General features: G+C 42.0%; 2 long non-coding RNA genes across 3 annotated transcripts; one reads left to right on the top strand and one right to left on the bottom strand.

The window, feature by feature from the left end:
* Positions 1 to 1,739: 1,739 nt before the first annotated feature.
* On the bottom strand, positions 1,740 to 4,150 carry LOC144323988 (uncharacterized). Of its 2 annotated transcripts, none has more exons than XR_013389363.1 (3): positions 4,125 to 4,150; positions 2,916 to 3,106; positions 1,740 to 2,257 (listed from the first exon to the last, which is right to left on the bottom strand). It is a non-coding gene; the product is annotated as an uncharacterized LOC144323988 (long non-coding RNA). The 2 variants fall into 2 exon arrangements; XR_013389364.1 differs by lacking the exon at positions 4,125 to 4,150 and adding an exon at positions 3,693 to 4,007.
* A 25-nt stretch (positions 4,151 to 4,175) lies between these two features.
* LOC144323989 (uncharacterized) lies at positions 4,176 to 12,053 on the top strand. Its single transcript, XR_013389365.1, has 3 exons — positions 4,176 to 4,221; positions 4,640 to 4,692; positions 11,767 to 12,053. It is a non-coding gene; the product is annotated as an uncharacterized LOC144323989 (long non-coding RNA).
* Positions 12,054 to 12,493: the final 440 nt, after the last annotated feature.

Raw genomic sequence — 12,493 nt, 5'->3', positions numbered from 1 at the left:
TGTCAAAAGAGTTAGATTCTGGTAAGGCCTCTCTCTTTGGCTTGCAGATGACCACCTTCTTACTATATATCCTCACACAACCTCCTTCCTGTGTATATGAATTCTTGGTGTTTCTTCCTCTTCTTATAAGGATGCCAATTCTATTGGATCAGGGCCCCACCTCTGTGGCTTCATTTGACCTTAATTACTCCTATCTTCAAATAAAATCACATTGGGGGGTGGGGATTTAACATATGAATTTGAGGGGAGACAAAATTTAGCCCATTACAGACACCTTCCTCAAATTTGCTAACCATGATTATCTGCTCATGTTTAAGCATGAGACTTTAGAAGAACTGTGTATCTTAGAAGGGTCTGTTGAATGATGAGTTTTCTTACCAGATAATCAGAGGGTCAGCTACCTGCTTGACTGGGGACCCAGAAATATCAGTGACTATTGGTCTTTTAGGAGGGATGATTTATTTTGTCTATAGGGAGATCCTCGGTCCAGTTAAGGGAGATTAGGCCTGACTGAAAATCTCTGTACTACAGAGACTACAAGAGTAGTCTTAAAAAAAAATAAATAAATAAAAAGAAAAAAAAGAAAAAAAAAAGTCTTGTAAGGCAAGATCGGGGTGGGCAGGAACCTGGGACTCTCAACCTCTAATGCATACACTTTCATTTAATCCCGTTTTCATCAAGATATCCCTCCTTCTACTTGCTTTGCATCCTTGAATCCAGAGCTTCTCAGATCAGCATTTCCAGGAGCAAACTTCTTCTCTTATGCTGTGGTTGGGAAATAGATGTCACAGGCTTGGAGGCCAACTAAAGGGTTTAACTGCTTTTTTATAGATTCATTCCAAGTTTGTTCTGGGTGCTGAGTACTTGCAGCAGTCAGCAACCTGGGCGAATTTCCGGTGCTTGTGGCACTTACTTCCCAGTGGGTAAAAGTAATCAATAAATGAAGCAAAAGCTCTGTCAGTAAGACACAGGAAGTGGGGAGTGCTATGGAGGAAAGTTAAACAGGAAAGAAGGGCAGACTGGGGAAGGGTGGGTGTAATTTAGAAGTGTGGTAAGGAAAGCCCACTTTGACAAGAAGTCTTGAGCAGAGACCAGAAGCAGTGAGGAAAGAAGCCAAAAAGGGAGAAGGGAATTCCAGGTTCAGAGGACAGCAAGGTCAAAGGCTCTGAGGGGGGAATATGCTTTAGTATTTAAGGACAGTGAAGCTGGAGCAGAGTGACAAAGGAGGGACCAGCTGGAGATGAAGTTAGGGGTGTGGCAGAAAGCCAGTTAGGTCAGGCCCTGGAGCTACATACGAGTGTGATGGAGCCACTAAAAGGTTTTGACTGGAAGAGTAAGGTGTGATCTGACTTACTTTTAAGGGTAATTCCTGTGGCCTCTGTTGGGCTGGTGGGATCAACTGGGATCAAAATGGCCATGGACTCTCCACCTTGTTGCCCCCACCTCAGAACTTTCCCATCACCAGCAGACCACCTGAGGACACGTCATGTGGGGGGGAGACTGGACCTATGCAGGAAACCTGAACCGTACTTACCCAGACCCCATAAAAGGGCATGGGCAGTTATTGCCCCAGGCTGATGCCACCAGTAATATGCCTAATACCTATCACCCCGGACAGACACAACCCCTTCCCCCTCCCCCCTTAAAAAGCCCGCTTGCCCCTCTCCCCCCCACTGTGCGCCACTTCCCCGCCCCCACCCCCCAACGCTCTCTCCCTCCCCTGCGGGGCCACGGAACCTCACCTGGAACCTTACCTGGAACCTCACCCGCCCAGAGCGCGTCCCATTAAAAGCCTGTTTCCACCAACTTTTGCCTGGCCTCTCTATTCCATTTCACTACCGATCAGATTAAACCTGACACCTCCATGTGAGGAAGGTTAGAGCAAAAGCAGAGCAGGTTTTAGCAGGGGGTGGAGGGCGGGGGTCGGGGGTGCGAATCAGGAATTCTGTTTTAGTCCTGTTAGGTCCAAGATGTCCATCAGATACACGAATGGGGATGTTAAAAGGGCAGTTAGATTCAACTGTAGAGTCTGGGAAAATGTCAGGATTGAGGGATCTACATTTTGGAGTTGTTGGTTTATGGATGATGTTTAATTCCATGCAGCTGGATACAATCAGGGAATGAGTATGTAGAGAGATGTTTGGTGACTGAGATTTAGAACACAGGTATTAGGATGTTGTCAGGGCGATAGGGATCCATTAAAGGAAACTGAAAACAATGAGCTGTCAGTGCGGTAGAAGGAAAAGAGAAGAGTGTTCTGAAAGACAAAACAAAAACAAAAACAAAAACGGAGTAAGGTTGTATTTCAAGGATGAAAGAAAGATCGACTGAGTCACATACTGCTGATAATTCAAGTAAAATGACCAAAAATGAACACTGGACTTGGCATATGGAGGTCACTAGTGACTTGGAAAAATCCTGTGGAGAGTTGTGGACAAAGTCTTGGCTGACACAATAGAAAAAGAGGGGAGGAAGAAGATGGATTCAGGCGAGGGATGATGGCAGCCCGATCTAGGCTGGTTGTGGTGGATGTGGTGAGAGGGCCAGACTCTGAAGATGGTTTTAAGATTGAGCCAAGGGCAGCCTGGGCGGCTGAGGGGTTTAGCACCACCTTTGGCCCAGGGCCTGATCCTGGAGACCTGGGATCAAGTCCCACGTCAGGCTCCCTACATGGAGCCTGCTTCTCCCTCTGCCTATGTCTCTGCCTCTCTCTCTGTGTGTCCCTCATGAATAAATAAATAAAATATTTAAAAAAAAAAAAAGATCGAGCCAATAGGATTTGTTGATGAATTGCCTACGGGGAATAGGGTGTGAAAGGTGAAAGATGATGTAGGTTTTCAGCCTGAACACCAGAAGAACGGGGAAGAAGGAGAGAATCAGACTTTCAACCAATCTTCCTGTTTCCACTCTCTCACCTTCGGCCCTATTTTCCCGTGAACACCTGAGATTTCTCAGATTGCTTTTCCTGCTGCCTCACCAATAGCTCTCCACGTTCAGCTTCTCCTGGGTGGCCAGATGAATTGCTATGCATCCTTCCGATTTCCAGCTTCCAAATTTGTTGCTGTCTCTCCTTTCCCATTCTCCTCTTCCTTGTGTGTTTGAGTCCCTTTTATAAAAACAAAAAACCAAGCAAAACCCCTGTATAGTCATTTTTGTGAGATTTGAAAAGGGGCAGAGAAAATATTGTGTGCTTAACCCCAAATTTAACAGAAAGTCTCCTTGTTTATTTTTATTATTTTTTTTAAGATTTTATCTATTTGAAATAATGTCATCTGGGTACACAGGCTGTTTGGGAGAGAGAGAACAAGCGGGCAGGCAGAGGGAGAGGGCGAAGCAGGCTCCCTGCTGAGCAGGGAGCCCAACTCTACTTGGGTTCCATCTCAGGACCCTGGGACCACAACCTGAGCAGAAGACAGATGCTTAACCAACTGAACTACCCAGGCACCCTTGTTTGTTTTTTTAAATTAACAAATGGTTATTTCTCTAGTTTGGTCAGGTCAGTTGGTCCTTATGTTAGATGTTTCAGAGCCTGTGTTTTCTGACTGAGATAGATTAATTATCTGAGTGATAGATTTTCTTTCTGCCTTCTCCCCGTCCCCCCAATTCTTCTCTTGCATGAAGCAATGTATGTTATTCAAAGTTGCCTGGGAACACCACCACCGGGCACCAGCCTGGAAAAAAGCATGCCATACCATTTAAGAATATCAGCGCCAAGTGAACTTATAGGCGGAGGTCAGGAAGCTTATTATTCTCGCAGATTCTGGCAGTAGATTCCCAGAGCAAAGCAGCTACAGGTGGAGAGAAATACTTAGGTGTGTGTCCTTGGAATGGATTTCTTTCCAGCTTGAGCTGACTTAAATTGGTGTTAGTAACTTGCAGCTAAGGGGCACCTACTAAGATTAAAGATCTGTGCTTTGGGACGTTTGGGTGACTCAGTGGTTGAGCATCTGCCTTTGCCTCAGGTCATGATCCCGGGGTCCTGGGATTGAGTCCCACATCAGGTTCCCTGCCTCTCCCTCTGCCTATGTCTCTGCCTCTCTCTCTGTATCTCTCATGAATAAATTAATAAGATCTGAAAAAAAAAAATCTGTGTTTCGCCAGTCTGGAAGGTTGATCAAACTTACCATGGAGAGTTAGAACAGTCCACCTCTGTCTACTGACATCACAAAGAACGAGCCCAGAATTTAGGACAACACAGCTCTCAAATCAACTTTCCCAGTGGTGAGTCAATTCCCACGACCTCAGGCCAATTGTAGGGCTTTAGCAACACTTGATCCTAGGGGCTGATTCCACCAAATGGAGAAAGCTGCCTAAGGACATAGGCCTAACTTATCAGTGCCTTCCTTTCCCCTTTCACTGGTACAATAAGCAAACCCAAAGAACACTCTAAATTGCCCTGAATCTTGGGCTTGATGGGAGAGGATTAGAAATGAGGGGTTGAGGGGATCCCTGGGCGGCTCAGCGGTTTAGCGCCGCCTTCAGCCCAGGGTGTGATCCTGGAGACCCGGGATCCAGTCCTGCATCGGGCTCCCTGCATGGAGTCTGCTTCTCCCTCTGCCTGTGTCTCTGCCTCTCTCTCTCTCTCTCTCTCTCTCTGTCTCTCATGAATAAATAAATAAAATCTTAAAAAAAAAAAAAGAAATGCACTTTGAACTAGATGAGAGACATGAGGATCACATTTCTGGACTAAAAGTAAGTATACTCCCCTGAATTTAATACCCTAAATGATGCTGTATGTCTTGTTTTGCGATTGTCTTAGACAAGGTCTTTCAAAGGATCTGTCTATAACTAGAATCCAACACATTAGGAAAGCCCACGGGGGAAATATGCCCAAAGTTATACGCCAAATCAGTGGGAGAACTGAAAATAAACCCGGGGACTTTTACTACTCACTCTATCATTAACGACTCCAGGGACCCGCAGAGACCTTGAAGGATGGAGTCTGTTTCTGGATTTTATTGGAAGATTTCCCTTTTGTGGGTGTTCCAAATACAAATACTGAAGGGAAAGAAAGATTAATACACATGCTCTGAGAATGATGACTTATACTGATGGTATTCAAACACAAACAGCACTTTAAATAGAGATGCAGTTCTGTTGCAGAAACAGCATTGGTTTCTGGATCTGACTCTGCCACTAATGAGCTGCTTCATTTGGGACTAGTAGTTTAACTTCTCTGAACCTCAAAGTCCTGGTTTGTCAAATGAAAGGGTTGCAGCAAACAACGTCTCCCCTATTTCTAAAATACTAAGAAACCTTAATTTTAAAGGCTTAGAAACTGGATAAAATAAATTGGAATGATGGTTGTAGTATGCAGTACTGACGTATTCAAAATAATACAATGTGTTTAATACAATTTTAAAAAGCTGCAAAAGTCACAGAAATATATTCAATTAAAGACAGAACAATGGAGAGGCCTTTTGCTTCTGGTCTGTTGTTTTTTCTTTTCTTTTCTTTCCTTTCTTTCTTTCTTTCTTTCTTTCTTTTTCTTTCTTTCTTTTTTTTTTTTTTTTTAGATATGAGGAAACCAGAATAAAAATAAGGGAATTATAAAAGACAAGCAGAATTAATCATTATATGAGTTTAATCAGGGAGAGATTAAAACAATCAAGAGGCTCAATACTGCAAACAGCATTCATAATCATAGGCTTTTAAACCACATACACAAGACATCAAATATTTTCACATGGGGGGAAGAGGGGTTCAGAGAACAAAAGGCATAAAGGAAGACTAGGTTTTGAACACACCATTTTATTACTGACAGAGGGAGAGAGTGGCAAATTGCCAAAATGAAGAGCCTTATATCCAGGAACCATGGTTGATATTCAGGAGATTGAGTGAAAGGGTGGTGATGGTAGAAATGATTATTAGTAGGCAGAGTGCGTTTCAGCTAAGCAAAGCACCAAGCTCAGATATTATTGTCTCAAAGGTGTTCAGCAAATAGGCAGAGATACAGAATGATACTAAAAAAAAAAAAAAAAAAAAAAAAACCAGAGGGGCACCTGGGAGGCTCAGTGGTTGAGCTTCTGCCTTTGGCTCAGGACATGATCCCGGGGTTCCGGGATCGAGCCCCACATCAGGTTCCTTGCGGAGAGCCTGCTTCTCCCTCTGCCTGTGTCTCTGCCTCTCTCTCTCTTATGAATAAATAAAATCCTAAAAACCAACAATAAAAAAACCCAAGAAAGCTGTGGGAAAGTCACTGGGATTTTTAAAAGCACAATTTGGCCTTGTTTTTAGGCACAAGCTAGTCACACTTAACCAAATGGAGGGCATTTCTGCAAGTTGCTACTGTAATTATGAAGGAAAGCTGATGTCCAGGCTGTTCAGCACACAGTTTTAGTAAGGATTATTTGTAAATTCCTGCATGGGAAATGCTGAGTCAGAAGTTAGGAAGTTGCCCCCCTTAAGAACCAGGAAAAGGGAGGAAGGTGGCCTATCAGTGGCCCTGGGATGAGGATACTACTGCTCAGAAAGCCCAGAAAGCAAGAGGGAATTTGGGAAGGACAGCAGGAAAGGAGAGAATGGTGAGGACAGTGGCTTGGGAAGTGAGCAGGGTCTGTGCAGTTTGGCTCCCCGTCCTTAGCAAAATTCTTAGCCTGGCATCCAAGACCCTGTGGTATCTGGTCCTGCTTCCTCACGGGGTGTCCATCTGCTGTGGGCCTCCCACTCTGCAGCCAAATTTAGCTCCTCTCCTTGACTTGGCCTCTGGGTCCTCATGCTTCCCTTGGCCTGAAATGCTCTCTGTTTGGCCAGCTCCTGCTGCCCAATCCCACCTCAGTCATGGCTCAACACTTCAGAGTGACCTTCCTTGAACAGCCTCTGTACAGTTGCCATCACCGTCTTTTTGGTTCATTTTCCACCACCACCCCACCTCTACTGTCTGTTTCCTGTCTTCTTGCCTGTCCACATGATCTCCATTGGGAGAGGGAGTCTTATTGCAATGTGGGTCTGTCTGAGAAGACTCTATTGAACAAAAAGGGAAATTGGCTTATGCTAATCAGGCAACCCAAGGGAGGGGGTTGTTGCAGAGCTTTCTAGGTTTCAGAAGGCTTATTTATCTTCTTAGGTAAGAGTGCAGGGCCTGAGGGCTCAGCTCATGGGAATGGTTTCAATGTTGGAGCTCCATGACTTCCATATACGGTCATCGTAAGAATCCCTAGTAGTTGGTCTTGGAAAATTCTGAATTATTTGTAATTTTTACAATATTCCCTAATTAATGAACTTTTTGTTCTTGTTGTCACAGAATTGTGATTTCCTGTTGTCTTTTGTGAACTAAGGTCTTTAATACATACACAGCATCAATCTCAAAAGTTTTGTTCTGTTGTTGAACACAGTGGACAGAATTACAAGGAAATATCAAATCTTCAAGGTCCCAATTAAGCATCTGAGAGACATAAGGGGAGCATCAGTAAATCCTCAAGACAGAACAGTCCAGGTGTATGGTTGCTTTTCTCATGAGAAGGGAATATTGACTGCCTGGAGCTAATGGGTTGCTGAAGAATGTAAGTCCATCATAGTGAAGTAGGTGGCCTCAAGTAGTATTGAGGACAAAACAGAATTTGGGTGGAGGACCAGTGAAAAAAGAGGAATCGTGATCTCATCTATAGTCCTATAGTCTTGCATAAATCAATATCTATGCCCGTGAGGCTTTTTACCAGGCAAACCTAGAGTATTATGAGGGCTGACGTGAAGAATAATGAACCTCTGCTTCATAAAGTCTTTCGTGGTGGGCCTCAATCCTTCCTTAGGTTCGAGCTTTAAAGGATGCGTAGGGTTTAGAAAAGTCAATTTCTATTTTGATGGGTTTACTTATAGAATTATTTGGGACAACTGTTGTTCCAGAGCGAATCAGAGACTTCAAATCATTTCTAAAACTGAGACCAAGTTAAATTTTCAGGGACAGGCAAAGTGCCATCTAGTCACACTATTAAGGACTTATGCATGAGAGAGTCTTCAGGTGTTTGTAGAAAAAGTTCATTTGAGGAACATTTGAGTTGTCAGCTCAATTTACATAAAAGATCTCTCCCAATAAAATTTAACAGCATGGTGTTACAGAGAAGAAATGCAAATGCTTGTTGACTGAGAGAGCCAAGGGGTTACAGGTTGGGTCATGGGAAGAGTCTGAGCACTGTTTGAAATTCTTGAATTAGGAATTGTTCTGAGGAAGATGGGTAGAGATGATGGTAAAGCTGATAACTGACAGGGTAGTATGCGTATCTAGCAGAAAGGTTTGCCTTTGTCTTTCTATTATAATCCTCCTTATTGAATTAAAAGAATCATTGGAAATTGGGCACCACACTATCCCTCAGAGTCCCTTCATTATTCCTCTGTGGATAACAAGGAGGCTGCATAATTCTGTTTCATTTTAGTTCAGATGGGGCAGTTATTTTTTCCGTGCCTAAGTACCACCTTTCCCACCTTTTTTTCTTTTCCCTTTTTTTTTTTTTTACTGTATTGGCAAGTGTCTTTGTCAAAGGGAAAGTTTTTATTGTCTCTTGAGGGAGAGGAGGAGAGATTTAATTGCTTTAATTATAACATGATGTGCTTTGTTTATTCATTTGTTTTCCTTTGGGGTATCTAAAGCTTCTTCAAAATGTTTAGCCAAAGTTCATAGAATGGGGTATTTGCAAACCAACTTTTTATGTATCATATCTGTAGTTGCTGCCTCTGAAACACTAACAAAGGAAGGTACAAAAGGCATTAGAAATCAGAACATCAGGAGCTAAACCAGAATATTGTCTAAATGTGATTAGTCTGTTGACAAAGCCTCGTTGGATTCATTCCCTTGTTTTTTGCAAGATTGAATCAAGATCCAGGTTTTTGTTGTTGTCCGCCTGTTTGTTTGTTCCTAAGAAAGTCTTGTGTTACAGTTTCCAAAAAGTTCTCACTCATTTCCTGTACTTTAAGGTGTCCTGATTGAATGAAATGCATCTCATTATTTTGTATTAACTTTTTCCTGAGAAAAGGGTACATTCACATGCACTTGTAAGAAATAATTCAGAGAGATCCGGTGTATCCTTTACCCAGTTTCTCCCAATTGAAACACCACTACAGTTTCACAAAGATTTGACATTGATGCAATCCGCCAATTTTGTTCAGACAGCTGTATTTGTACTGATTTGTGTGGGTATGTGTATGTAGTTCTGTATGATTCTACACTATGTGTAGGTTTGTGCATTTACCACCCCAGTCAAGATATAGGACATCTTTGCAATGACCCCTCCTGCTACCCCTTGAAAACCACATCCACCTCCCTCCCATTCCTTTCCCGGAGTTCCTAACCCCTAGCAGTCAGTAGTAATCCATTATCCATTTCTAAAATTGTGTCATTTCAAAACGTTACATAAATGTTATATAAATATCATACAACTTTTTTATTCTTTTTTTTTTACTCAGTATAATTGTCTGCAGATTCATTCAATTTTAGTGTGTATCACTAGTTCATTCATTTTTCTTGCTGAATAGCATTCCATTTTCCATTTTCACTTCATTTCCATTCCATTCCATTTTCACCCATTTGCCCATTGAAAGACAGGCTGTTTCCAGGTTTTGGCGATTATGTATAAAGCTGATATGAGCATTTATGTATAGGTTTTTGCATAAACAAGCTTTCATTTATCTGAAATAAATGCTCAAGAGAGCAATTGTTGTGTTGAGTCATATGGTAGTTGCATGTTTAGTTTCATAAGGAACTGCCAAACTGTTTTCCAGAGTGGCCATTCCAGCGACATTCCCACGAACAATACATGAGTGACCCAGTTTCTCTATATTTTTGCCCACACGTGTCATTATTTAGGTGCTCCTGTGTTGGGTGCTGTTCCGATAGGTGTGTAGTGGTATATCACTGTGATTTTATTTTATTTTATTAATTTTTTTAAAGATTTTATTTATTTATTCATAAGGACACAGCTAGAGAGAGAGGCAGAGACATAGGCAGAGGGAGAAGCAGGTTCCATGCAGAGAGCCCGACGTGGGACTCGATCCCGGGTCTCCAGGATCACGCCCTGGGCTGCAGGCGGCGCTAAACCGCTGCGCCACCGGGGCTGCCCTATCACTGTGATTTTAATTTGCAAATCCTTGATGGCTAATGTTGAAACTTTTTTTTAAATTTCACTTCAGTGAAATGTCTGTCTTTAGCCCATTTTTAAAAATTTTAACTTTATTTTATTGTCTATTTTATTCACACGTTTTGAGGACTTTATATATTCTAGGTACCAGTCCATTGTCAGATGTATAGTTTGCAAATATTTGCTCCCAGCTTGTAGCTTATATATTTTTTTAAGATTTTATTTATTTATTTGAGAGCGGGAGAAAGAGAGAGAGAGCATAAGCAGGAGAGAGAGAGAGAGAGGAAGAAGTAGGTTCCCCACTGAGCAGGGAGCTGAACACAGGGCTTGATCCCAGGACCCTGAGATCATGACCTGACCTGAAGGCAGGCGTTTAACCAACTGAGCCGCCCAGGCACCCCTGTAGCTTATCTTTTTATCTTAACAGCATCCTTACAGAGCAAAGGTTTTTAATTTCGATAATATCCAATTTGTCCTCTTAAAACTTATATTTTTTTCTTCAATGTTTGATTATGAAAGATTTCTAGTTTTTCATTTTACATATAAGTCATAACCCACTTTGTGTTAATTTTTGTATAAAGAGTGAAGTTTAGGTTCAATTTTTGGTTGTGCCTGTGGGTTTGTTTTTTTTTTTTTAGATTTTATTTATTTTAGAGAGAGAAAGAGAGTGAGAGAGTGCATGTGAGTGGGAAAGAGTGGCAGAGGGAGAGAGAGAATCTCAAGTAGATTCCCTAATGAGCTCAGAGCCCCATGGGCTGGATGCAGGGCTCCACCGGGGGCTTGATCTCACAACCCTGGGATCACGGCCTGAGCCAAAATCAAGAGTCAGGTGCTTAACTTAACTGAGCTGCCCAGGTGCCCCTGCCTGTGGATACCTAATTGTTACAACACTGTTTGCCATAAAAACTATCCTTCTGGGATGCCTGGGTGGCTCAGTTGGTTAGGCATCAGATTCTTGATCTCAGTCTGTGCCTTTTTTTTTTTTTTTTTAAGATTTTTAAAATCTTGAGAGACAGAGAGAGAGAGAGAGAGAGGCAGAGGGAGAAGCAGGCTCCATGCAGGAAGCCCAACGTGGGACTCAATCCTGGGTCTCCAGGACCACTCCCTGGGCTGAACGTGGCGCTAAACCGCTGAGCCACCAGGGCTGCCCAGCCTGTGCCTTTTGAACTCAACGTTGTGAGTTGAAATCCCACCTTGGGCTCCATGGTGGGCATGGAGCTATATATATATATATATGACTATTCTTCCTTTACTGAATTGCTTTTGTACTTTTGTCAAAAATCAGTTGAATATATTTGTATGGATCTATTTCAGGGTTCTCGATTTTGTTCCATTAATCTATATAATAACTCTTCTTTGTTAGTACCACACTGTGTACTATAACTACATAGTAAACCTTAATATTAGATAGAGTTAATATCTAACTCTAGATATTAGAGTTAGATATTCCTTTTTGTTAAGATTGTTTTAGGGATGCCCGGGTGGCTTAGCAGTTGAGTGTCTGCCTTTGGCTCAGGGTGTGATCCCAGTCCCGGGATTGAGTCCTGCATCGGGCTCCCTGCAAGGAGCCTGCTTCTCTCTCTGCCTCTCACTCTGTGTCTCTCAGGAATAAATAAAATCTTAAAAAAAAGATTGTTTTAGTTCATCCTCTTTCCATCTCTCAGACCTCTCCTTTGTTTGCCTCTTGCATTGTTTCCAGGGATTACAGTTGCACTTGGCTGGGGGAGTGAAGATAGAGGAGTCTGTTGCATCTTGTCCATACTGGAAAACTCTATTCTAACTTAAGAGAATTAGAGTTAAAACAGAGGATCCACAATATACATATTATATTAGAAGAAAATGCAACTTTCAGTCAGAAGACCGGAAAGAAGAAATTATTTCCATTAAGAATTATTGTCAAATAACTAGATATGTTCAAACTCTCATCATCTAACATTTTATCCATTTACACTGCTCCCAAATGCATTAAATAAAACCTTAAATGTATCATATAAATAATGCGGAAGTAGTAAAAGACTTTGTATGATCATTCATAAGTCAAGAATGCTGGTTCTGAGCTTATGAGAAGAATCCTCGAGACGTGCAGATGGCGGACATCGCCATTGTCCTCGCCTTTATCCTTTTCTCTCAGATAGCATTGCCCAGTGGAATATAACACAAGCCACATATATAATATAAAGTTTCCTAGGAGCCACATTGAAAAAAGCAAAAAGAGCAGATGAAATTATTTTAAATAATATTTTAACCCAATATATCACAAATCTTATTTCAACATACAATTAAAATTTTAAATGGAATAATTAACTTCTTTTTTAATACTGTCTTCGGAATCTACAGGGCATGTTTTACTTAGCACATTTCAACTGAGTCTAGCCCCAGCTCAAGTGCTCCGTGCCCTGGCTCCCCTTTCAGACAGCCACATCCTT

Source organism: Canis aureus, chromosome 11 (genome assembly GCF_053574225.1).
Source record: "Canis aureus isolate CA01 chromosome 11, VMU_Caureus_v.1.0, whole genome shotgun sequence".
Classification (NCBI taxonomy): Eukaryota; Metazoa; Chordata; class Mammalia; order Carnivora; family Canidae; genus Canis; species Canis aureus.
This window is presented reverse-complemented; position numbering and strand designations above follow the sequence as displayed.